We start from the raw sequence: 11830 nt of genomic DNA on the forward strand, positions 1-11830 counted from the left end.
GTTGGTTGTTCCATTTTGTCTTCTTCTACTAATGTATCAATTGTTTGATTCTCTTCCTAGTCCACATCATCTTCCTCTATTTCCAATTGCTCTGAATATACAAAATCCTCCATCCATTTGTTGAAAATTGTCTCATCAAGCCAATTATAAATCAAGAGTTCACGCAATTTCCTAATCACAAATTCTCCTATTTTATTTATCTCAATAAATTATTCTTTGATGGAATTATAAAATAGATGCACTTGAACAAATTCTTCATTTTTCATTGATCATAGCAAATGTCCCTTCTCATTTATGTCTTCATTCATTCTTTGGCACAATAAATCATCTACTTCTTTCCCCCACTCTTCCTTTCCTTTTATCTTATCAATCTTTTTAAGTGCCTAGGGAAAAAGATCAAATTTTGCACCTAAATATCTAGAAAGGCAAATCATTATTCTTTTTTGAAATGCAATCCTCTTCTCATCAAACTTAGACAAGTTATTAGTTATATCAAAAGTTTTTCTATCTGTTCATAAGATAGACTAATAAGTAAGATACATAAAAGGGTGATATCTTTATCTCTTCCTCCCCATTTTTTCATAATAGGCTTCAAAGTATCTTCACCACTTCTTATTCCATTCCACATGTCTAGGATTTTCACCAATTTCTCATAAAAAGTTGGCTAATCATTCTTATCTACTAGATATAAGATTTTTTTTGTAAGTTTATCTTCATACTAATTATTTAGCTCAACATGTAAAGCCCACAACTTATTCTTTTCTTCCTCAAACTCCTTGGAAATATAAAATTATGGCCTTTGTGGAGTATTAGGTAGCTCTACAATTGGAGTTGAATTAAATGGCTGAATTGGGGGGTGAGGATAGACAATTCTAGGCCTGTTAGACTCTCTCATTTTTCTTTTTCCTAGTTGCTTGTCCATCTGGAATAGTTGAGTCTCTAGTTGATGTATCCTATTCCCTCTCTCTTTATATGTCTTATGTATTTCTTCAAACTTGGCATTAAGTTCTAGGAATTTATTTTTATCTTTTTGAGCAACCACCATCCCAAAGTCCATCATTTCTCTAGCCATTTTATTCACTTCCTCATTGCCACTTCATCTAACCTATACACCATGATACTGCTTGTATGCTTAGCACTTGAGATTTCTTGTATTTTGGTTTTGTCTTTTTTCAATAAACCAAATCACCAATGCTTGGTGATCATTTTTGTACTTTATTCCTCTATGTGCTTGCAAAATTTCCTCCTCAATTTTATACTGGACATCTTTTTCTTTCCTAATAGATAAAAAAATCATAGCATTAGCTATGTCCCACTCAAGTAATATCAAAACTCTTGTTTCTTTCAATAATTGTCTTCCCCCTTCAGGGGTCAATGATGAAAATTCCTCCATGAAGTTTGTCTTAACCTCTTCTTCAATCTTAAAGTCCAACTTATTTGGTTTCTCTTCTTTCATTGATTTGAACTTAGCCTCAAAATTACCAATATTTGCTCTCCACAAAAATTGTGCAGAGGCTCTAGACTTTATAGAGTTTTAATCATTGGTAATTTTTTTAAAGGGTTGTGTAATCATGGGGTCTATCTCCCTAGCTCTATAGTCTACAACAATAAGATCAAAAGATGGCACAAGAGGATCTTTAGGTATTCCTTCTTCAATATAAGTAGTTGTAATAACAATGTCTCCTTCCCCTCCAATCTGTCTCAGTTGTTCTCTTAGAGATGCCTCATCATCTATTTGGAGTGGATTCTGGGATGCTGAATACTTTCCTATATGAGAAAATGATCCTTGTTCCAACCTCTATTTCTTGGGTGCATTTGTATCAGGTGTGCTTTTTCATCTTGGCCTCTTGTATTGGGGAACATATTGCATGTTCTGGTTCACTACATACCTTGCCTTTTTCTGCAATGTGTATTGGTTTCAGATCACAATCATCCTACTATTGAATCTCCTTTCTACCTGAATATCCTTGTCTAGATGTGCCTTTGACATGATGAATTGCTTCTCATTTAATGTTTGAATTATCCCAGAAAAGTTATGTTGGATACAATTGATTAATTGTGTGTTTTCTTTGATGTTACACAAATGTCATATCAATTAACAAACAATACTTTCTAAGCTCACTTGGTCAGTGAAGATAGTTTTCTGTATCTACTAAGCATTCACAAGCTTACTCTAAATAGATGACACTATCTACTGAGCTCACTTGGGTGTCAAAGGAATTTAGGTGGAAAAGAGTTTTAACTGAGCTCACTCAATTAATGAAGGAAAAGTTGGACAAAGTTAGTATTCACTGAGTTTACTCAGTAAGGATTTCTACAAGTTCACAGTGTTAACCGAGCTTCTATTGGTTAACACATGAAATCGTTCCAAAGTTAGTTTCTGCCAAGTATGATCGACTTACGAAGGATTTTTCTTATTTTGGCATACGAAGCTTAATTACTTTATGTATTGATTCTAGCTGACTATGACAATGAATATTGGTTATTGTAATTTGAATTTGGGTTGACTTGACAATCTAGAATTTATAAATAAAAGGTCAAGTTGAGATTTCTAATGTGTGCAAGTGTGTTGATTGAATTGAAAAGAAAAGAGATGAAGTGAACTTGAAGGATAAGTAGGTATCCTTATGGAGAAAAAAAGTAATATTCAATGTGGAAGGATCAAGTTTAAGAAGAAAAGAGATCTGGATTCAACAATTCAGTTGCATCACAATCAGGTCATTTTATTGTTTCTCTCTAACCTTTGTAGTAGTGATCTAAAATCTCTTAACAAAGTTGGTTTAATAGCCAGTTGTAAATCCTCTAACAAGGTGGCAATTCAATTGAATTGTTTTAAGAACTTTTGCAAGGCAACTACTAGCAGGGTGATTAAATCCTCTAACAGGGTCACACCTAATAGTGTGTTTTGTACCCTTTAAGAGGGTTGGCTCCTAATAGCACTCACTTCAAAAGAGTGGAAATTAGTAAGTAGTTACATTGGTGGTTGATCCCAAATTGGGTTATCACATTAAATCCTAATGTCTCATGTGTTCATGTTATTTCTCTTATGCTTGCAAGCTAATTGCTACTAATGTTTTAAGATTTGCTAAAGTAATTCACCACATTTACCAAGTTACAATAATTTATTTGTGTTTACGGAGTAATAAAAACAATCAATTTTCTTAGTCTAAATTTATTGTTGACATCTAATGGATCTGGGATTTACTATAGTGGTAACTAATTCACCCCCTGCTCTTAGTTACTCCTTTTTTATTTCCAAAAATTGGTATCGGTGCTTTTGGTGCTTGTAGGGAAGGTTTTAAGGACCTAAGATAAAAATCAAGATGTCTTACAAGAGAGAAATTCCAAAGCTAAATAGAGACAACTTTTCAACATGGTAGGGACTCATAAGACCTCATCTGGCCACCATTAGTGATTCAAGCTACAAATACCTTGATGAGGAATAAGAAACTCCTACTGGTACATTACCTATTGGAGATTGTGCTAAGAATAAAAACCACAACATCATGATGATTAATATTACATTTGCTCTTAGCTATGATGAATTTGATGAGATCAAAGATTGTAAAACTACTTTTGATATGTGGAACAAGCTAAAGGATATCTATGGTGGTGATGAAAATGTAAGGAGAGCCAAAGCAAAAAGCCTTAGAGGATAGTTTGATCAAAAGAGAATGAGAGAAGATGAAAATGTTGCCAAATATGCAGAAAGAATCAAAGCTAGTGTCAGTACAATTAGAGCTTCTGAAGAAGAAATCAAGGAAGAAACTTTTGTAAGTAAAGTTCTCAGAACTTTGCCTCCTATCTATGCAATTAGAGTATCTACTATTCAAGAAAAGAGGTGTGATCCAAATCAAAAGTTATGTTTGGATGCCCTAATAGGAAGATTGATAGCTTTTGAGCTAGATAGCTTTGACAATTATGTTCCAACTTCCAAAAATATTGAGTCTATAGTTGAAGCTAAAATTTCACTCAAAGAAAAAGGCAAGAAAAAAAAAGACAATTAGTTAGAAAGTGAAGAGGAAACAGAGGAAAGTTTTCATAGTGATCTTGAAGTTGTTGAAGCTTTACTTACAAAGAAATATTCTAGAGGTAGAAGAAAGTACAAAGGTAAAGTTCCTTTAATTTGTTTTTCATGTGAAGAAATTGGTCATATTGCTACTAGGTGCCCAAATAGAGAAAGAAAGAATAAGAAGAAGAGCCACAAGTACAAAGGCAAGAAGGAATCCAAAAGTCACAAATCCTTCAAAGACAAAGGTAGGAAGACTTATTTTATGGCTAAATATTCTGATAACAGTGAAGATGAAATAGTGTACATTGCTATAAAAAATGAATTTGATGAAGAAGAAGATAAGATGGCACTTATCTCTCATGTTAGTAAAAATGATACATGGATCATAGAAAGGGGATGTTCACATCATATGAATGGAGACAAAAAAAAAAAACTAAACACTATGATGGAGGTAGTGTAAGATTTGGAAATAATGAACTTTTTTGTATAAAAGGGAAAGGTCACATCTCATTAACTAATGGACTTGTATGTGACAATGCCTATTGGGTTGAAGGACTGAAACATAACCAACTAAGTGTGGCACAACTAATCAACATTGAATTCAAGGTATAATTCATGCATGGCAAGGCAAGACTGCTAGATGACAAAGGGAATCTGATTGTATCAGGCAAACAAACAAGAGATAACTTATTTTATCTTAATATTGTTGATTGCTCATGTTTCATTGCTCAAAAGGAAGAAAGTTGGTTATGGCATAGAAGACTATGTCATGTAAACTTTGATAATATGGTCAAGATAAGAAAATTCAAAAAAGTAAGAGGTATCCCTAGTTTGAAGAAACTACATGTTGGTTTATGCAAAAATTATTAGATTGGCGAAATGGGAAAGACTAGTTTTAAGAGAAAAAACTATCAGTTTGAAGATGTTTTAGAAATTGTGCATACTAACTTATGTGGACCTAACGGAATAGAAAGTTCTAGTGGAGAAAAATTCTTTATTCTCTACTCTAGAATGATGACTATTATGTATCTTAAAGAAAAGTCAGAAGCATTTGAAAAATTAAAATGGTATCTTGCAAGAGTAGAAAAGAAATAGGAAAAAGATTGAAATGCTTAATATCAGACAGAGGTGGTGAATTCATCTCCAATGAATTCAATAATTTCTACATTGAAAGGGGAATCAAAAGGCAAATATTAGCCCCTGATACTCTTGAGTAGAATGGAATAGTTGAAAGAAGAAACATACCCATCATGGATTGTGAAAGGACTCTAATGATTGAAAAGAATGTTGCTATAAAATATTGGAAGGGAGCCATCAGTACTACAGTTCATACTTTGAACTGAGTATAGTTGAAGAAGGACTTAGATAAAACTCCCTATGAATTATGGTATGGTTACAAACCTAATGTAAGTTACTTGAAAGTATTTGGCAGTAAATGTTATATCTTGAAAGAGTATAGAAAAGGAAAATTTGATATAAAAAGTGATGAAGGTATATTCTTAGGATATTCTTGTAGAAGTAAGGCATATAAATGTTTGAATTTGTCTACTCATAAAACCATAGAAAGTGCACGTGTGAGAATTGATGAGTTTGTAGAAAAAACTGAAGAAGAAAGCAAAAAGGAACTAGGAGATTACAAAAGATTTGTTTACTTCAAACCTAATACATTTCCAAGCATATCTAACAATAAGGAGACTTCACCTCTTGAGTCTTCCACATTTATTGAGTTGCAGGAAGTACAAACTGAGTCACGGGGACCTGAGTCACATTCTAAAGCTACTAAATCAATACCTACCAAGTCTGAATGGCCTGAGCCAGAAGTTGAAATTCAAAGTTAAGATAGTGTGACTCATTCAAAAGGCAAAGAACTTATATTGGCCAAGTATGTCAGAAGGCATCATGCACTTGATTAGATTATTGGAGATAAATCAGAAGGTGCTATGACAAGAAGTAAATTAGAAGGTACATGTTTACTTGCTGATTTTGAACCTAGAAGTATTAAGGATGCTCTAGAAAATGAAAGTTGGATTGAGGCAATGAATGAAGAAATAGAACAAATAGAAAACAACAAAACTTGGACTCTTGTTCCTAGACCTAAAGATAAAAATGTGATTGGAAAAAAATGGGTATTCAGAAATAAGCTGAATGAAGATGGACAAGTATCAAGAAACAAAGCTGAATTAGTGTGTAAAGTTTGTTCTCAAGAAGAAGGAATTGATTATTGTGAGACATTTTCCCCTATTGTAAGATTAGAAGTTGTTAGGACCCTACTTGCATATGTAGCTCACAAAAGATTCAAAGTATATCAAATGGATGTTAAATCTACATTCTTGAATGAAATTCTTGATGAAGAAGTCTACATTGAATAGCCAAAAGGTTTAGTTGATCTTGACAAAAGGGACATGGTATATAAATTACACAAAGCATTGTATGGTCTCAAACAAGCTCCTAGAGCCTAGTATGAAAGACTCCATAACTACCTGATATAGATTATTTTTTAGAAAAAAAATGATAACAGTAGTCTGTACATCAAGGAAGGACCAGATAACAAAATTGTGTTGGCTGAAATATTTGTGGATGATACTTTATTTATAGGAAATGATGACCTATGCAAAGCAATTTTAGAACAAACAAACAAAGAGTTTGAGATGTCCATGTTTGGTGAAATAAAATTCTTTGTTGGATTGCAAATACAATAGAACAAAAATGGTATCTATATATCACTCAATCCAAGTATATAAAAGAGATACTCAAGAAGTTTGGAATGGAAGATTAAAAACTAGTTGGTACCCCTATGTGTATTGGACTCAAGCTTACCAAAGATGATGACTCAAAAGAAGTAGATCAAACCTTATACAGATCAATGATTGGAAAATTATAGTATGTAGTTCATACAAGGCCTGATATTGCCTTAGTAGTTGGGATAGTGGCAAGATTCTTAGCTAAACCCAAAGAAAATCACATGATGGAAATCAAAAGAATCTTGAGATATCTGAAGGGTACCAAAGACTATGGTTTATGGTAAAAACTTGGAGGAAATTGAGACCTAAAGGTACTTACTGATGCTAATTGGGCAGGAAATCTTGATGATAGAAAAAGTACAATTGGGTGAGCTTTCTTTCTTGGTAAAAGGCTAGTATCTTGGACAAGCAAGAAGCAAACTTACACATCCCAATCCACAGTAGAAGCAAAGCATGTAGCAGCAGCAATAAATTGTTCTAACATTATTTGGTTCAAACAATTGCTGGAAGAAATGAAGGTTGAAATAAAAGAACTAGTAGTCATGTATTGTGATAACACTAGTGGAATTAACATATAAAAGAACCCAGCAATGCATTCAAAAACAAAGCACATTGCTATAGAATATCACTTTGTCAAAGAATTGGTGTAGGAAAAAGAAATTAGATTGAAATATGTTGATACATAAGAAAAAATTGTAGACATACACTAAGCCATTACCTAAGGATGCATTCATGTATCTAAGAGGTAAGCTAGGGGTCATTCCCCTATCTGAAGCTCACTAGACAAAGCTTAGTGATGCATCAACAAGAACCAAGTTAAAGATCAATTAGTTGATGCAACATAATCAAGAGAATATTGCATATGAATCAATACTCAAGGTACATTGATACAAATTTGGCATGTGTTGTCTTAGGCATGTGTTGTCAATAAGGGAGAAGTTTACTATCATATCATTATCATTCTAAAATTTCGTAGTGGGAGAAGTTTGGAAAGAAATTATGCAATTCCTTTACAAAGGGAGAATACATCATCAAGAAGAAGTTCTTGAGTAAAATCAAAGAGGGAGACACTTTCTATCAAAGGGAATCTTGTTCTCAAAATTTCATTATACTATGACATGTTGTGTTGCCATCAATGCCAAAGAGGGAGATTATTGGATAAAATTGATTAATTGTGCATTGTCTTTGATGTTACAAAAATGTCATATCAATTGACAAACAATACTTACCGAGCTCACTTGGTTAGTGAAGATAGTTTTCCTTGTCTATCGAGCATTCATAGGCTTACTCTGAATAGATGATAATCTTTACCAAGCTCACTTGAGCATCAACGAAATTTTGGCAGAAAAGAGTGTTGACCAAGTTCACTCAGTTAATGAAGGGAAAGTTGGATAGAGTTAGTATTCACCAAGTTCACTCAGTTGCCAAAGGATTTCTGCAAGCTCACAATGTTAACTAAGCTTTTATTGGTTAACATAGGAAATCATTCCAAAGTTAGTTTCTATCGAGTAGGGTTAGCTTATGAAGGATTTATCTTATTTTGGCATATGAAGCTTAATTACTTTGTGTATTGATCCTAGCCGATTGTGATGATGAATATTGGTTATCATAATTTGAATTTGTGTTGACTTAACAATCTAGAAGGTATAAATAAAAAGTCAAGTTGAGATTTCTAGTGTAAGCAAGTGTGTTGATTGAATTGAAAAGAAAAGAGAGGAAGCAAACTTGAAGGATAAGAAGGCATCCTTATGGAGTAGAAAATTAATATTCAACTAGAAGGATCAATTTTAAATAGAAAAGAGATCTAGATTTAGAAATTTAGTTGTATCACAATTAGGTCATTTCATTGTTGCTCTCTAACCATTGTAGTAGTGATCTAAAATCTCTTAAAATAGCTAGTTGTAAATCCTTTAACAAGGTGGAAATTCCATTGAATTTTTTTAAGACCTCTTGCAAGGTCACTCCTAGCAGGGTGATTAAATCCTCTAATAGGGTACACCTAATGGTGTGTTTTGTAACCTTCAATATGGTTGGCTACTAATAGGGCTCACTTTAGAAGATTGCAAAATAGTAACTAGTTACATTGGTGGTGTTTCCCAAATTGGGTTTCCACGTTAAATCCTGGTGTCTCATGTGTTCATGTTATTTCTTTTATGCTTGCAAGTTAATCACTACTAATGTTTTAAGATTTGCTAAAAGTAATTCATTGCATTTACCGAGTTATAACAATTTTTGTGTGTTTACCAAGTAATAGTAGCAATCATTTTTCTCAATCTAAATTTATTGTTGACATTTAAGGGATCTGAGATTTATTTTAGTGGTAACTGATTCACAACTCTCCCCCCTCTTAGTTACTGCATCTATATTTCCAAAAAGTTATTCATCAACATATCTACTGTTACCCCCAATATTTCTTTTCTACCAAAGCATCATATTTGGGCTCAAAAGAATTTATAAAGTCCAAGACTATGCTATAAACTATCCATTTTTCTTTTTTGACCTCTTGCAACCATGGTGAGAACTTATTTTTTATTACATCCTCAGGGAAATATACAATTTGTGTTTAGGCCTTAGCCTTACTTCTTTCTTTGAGTACATCATAAAATCCCTTTAGATTAATAAAATGCGCATGGGATTGGGCCATTTGATACTTATCTAAAAATTTCCCCAAGTTTCTCCATCCCTTCTTAACAAACAAAAAATCATGAACAACAGTAACCATTGGAAAGAATGCACCTTTGGATTTTCCTAGCAAATCCCTCTCATCAACTAATCCAATTTTCCATAATAATTTTGCAATTCCTACCTTCAAAGGCACCTAGTAAGGTAGCACATGGGTTTTTCCCAAGAAGCCATAAACTCTAAAAATAGTAGAAATAACATATGGGATGATATCTCCCCAATTATGACTTACCAATAACCCTTTGGCATTATCTTTAGGTCTAATTAGTTCTAATAGTGCCTGTGGTATTCTAGGGCTATCCCCTCTCAACAATAATCTGATCCTTGAAGTGAAGTATCTATCAAATATGACAAAACTAGCATCATTGACCTCCCATGTCATGTCTTCACTCCACAATTGAACTGGGAGCCTTTCTCCATCTCTTTCCATTTCCAATTTCATCTCTTTGGAGAAAAAGTTATTCCTTTATATAGATGGATATATATTACCATTGAGTACTAGCAGAAAGGCTTATTAACCTTAGCTCATGCTATTCCAATTAGTCCATTATGCATTTCTTCAGCTAAGAAAGTAGCAAAATCTAGAATTGAACTAAATTCATACTGGAAAGTTTGAGCTATAATAAGAACAATAGAGCCTCAAATGTGATCTTACTCATCCATTCCAAAGATTTTGTAAAGGGATAAATATAAGTCCTATGCTTTAGGATTAAAATACTTTTTCAATAAGGGTTTTGGGGTATTCAGTGTGACCAAAGGCAATGATCAAATCTTAACAAAATGTTGTTGTAATGGCCCTCACCTTAGATATGTTTGGTGTGCATCATATCTGGCTTGAAGGTCTCGCATATCAATTTTCTCATGAATAGCATGGTTAGGTTTAGCTTGAATACTTCTTTGATTAGTTCAGGTGAAACCCTAAAAAGGTTATCCCCTACATGGTTCTTAACAACCCTAGTAATTGGATCATATTTCTTGGCCATGTCTACTAGTAGATCACCACCAAAAATAACTCCAGGGAAAATCAATTTGCCTATGTCAAATCCCCAAACATTACTCATTGGGGTATCTAATTTCTTCTTTGCAAACCATTTCTTGAAAAGTTCCAAGCCTCCTATAGATACTTCTCATCAAGTAATTTGCCTTATCATAAACACCCTCATTGACTAACAACCTAGGGTTCTTTGGAATGAATTCTCTACTCATAGTTAATTCATTTATTAATAGAGGCATTTTTTCTAGAAAATCATCATGAATAGCTCCTTTCAAGTAATCTACCTTGCTAGAAAAGTCTTTATGAGGAGGCATTTTTTTATTTACCCTAATAGGATCACAATTTTTCAATTCTCAAAAGTTTCAGACAACTTACCCACCTTTTTCTTGCTTATTCTCCTTTGTGAATAACTCTACAAATCATTGAAAACCCTAAAATATTTCTTTCCCTAGCTCTGAAAACACTCGCATTGTGATAATTCTATGATCTTTTGGCTCAAAAATGATGAATTAGGCAATATACTGCTTTATAAAGGTCGCACAAAGTGACACTCAACTGAATCAATCCTTCAAACATTCAATTTCAAGACATGTTTTGAATTTTAAATTTCCTCCATCAATCATAAAGCATTAGATGACTTGATTTGAAAATAAGAAAGCTGTGTTAAAACTTTTGAATATTTTCCACATGTCAAGCAAGTGCTTCCCTACTTTGACTAAAGTTCAGTCATTTTCATGAAGTGGTGTAGTACTGATAATCATTCTTCCAAAGATCTATGATCATGAAAGGTCATTACAACTTTACAAAAATGACTTTAGAATTATGATCCCACTAGTACACTCATCTTCCAGCCTAGCAAATACATGTATTGTCTTACCAATCACTATGCTCTGTATCATCATGCTTTTCAACCTTGGCATGACTCGACAATTTCCTTAATAATAGGTCCCACTTTTCCACATGGTGAGGAGGCACTTTACTGCTTTGACTAAAGTTCCTTCACTTTCATATTGCGAGTAAGCACTGCCCATTGATCTTCTCAAGATCAACTATATTATAAATCTTGCCCCTTCTGATCCAGTTAGCAAAATCTAACCAATAAATGTATTACTTTTCTCTAATGTGTTTGATAGTTTCCAACTGTACATGATGTATTAATACCTTTCATAGCTATAGGTTCATGAAAACATCATATGCTACATGTCTTGAAGGTGCTTCCCCACATTACATAAACTTTGAGCAAATTCATATTGCAGGCATGTGCTACTTTATCACTTTGTTTAAAATTTGCACATCTTCATGAAGTTGTGATATGGCCATCAATGATCTTCCAAAGATCAATGGTTCAATGATATGGTAGCAAAAATGACCCCATTGTCTAGCTAGACCAATGAGGTTGCC

This window comes from Cupressus sempervirens, chromosome 10 (assembly GCF_028749045.1).
Source record: "Cupressus sempervirens isolate cs-2001-9-10 chromosome 10, ASM2874904v1, whole genome shotgun sequence".
Lineage (NCBI taxonomy): Eukaryota > Viridiplantae > Streptophyta > Pinopsida > Cupressales > Cupressaceae > Cupressus > Cupressus sempervirens.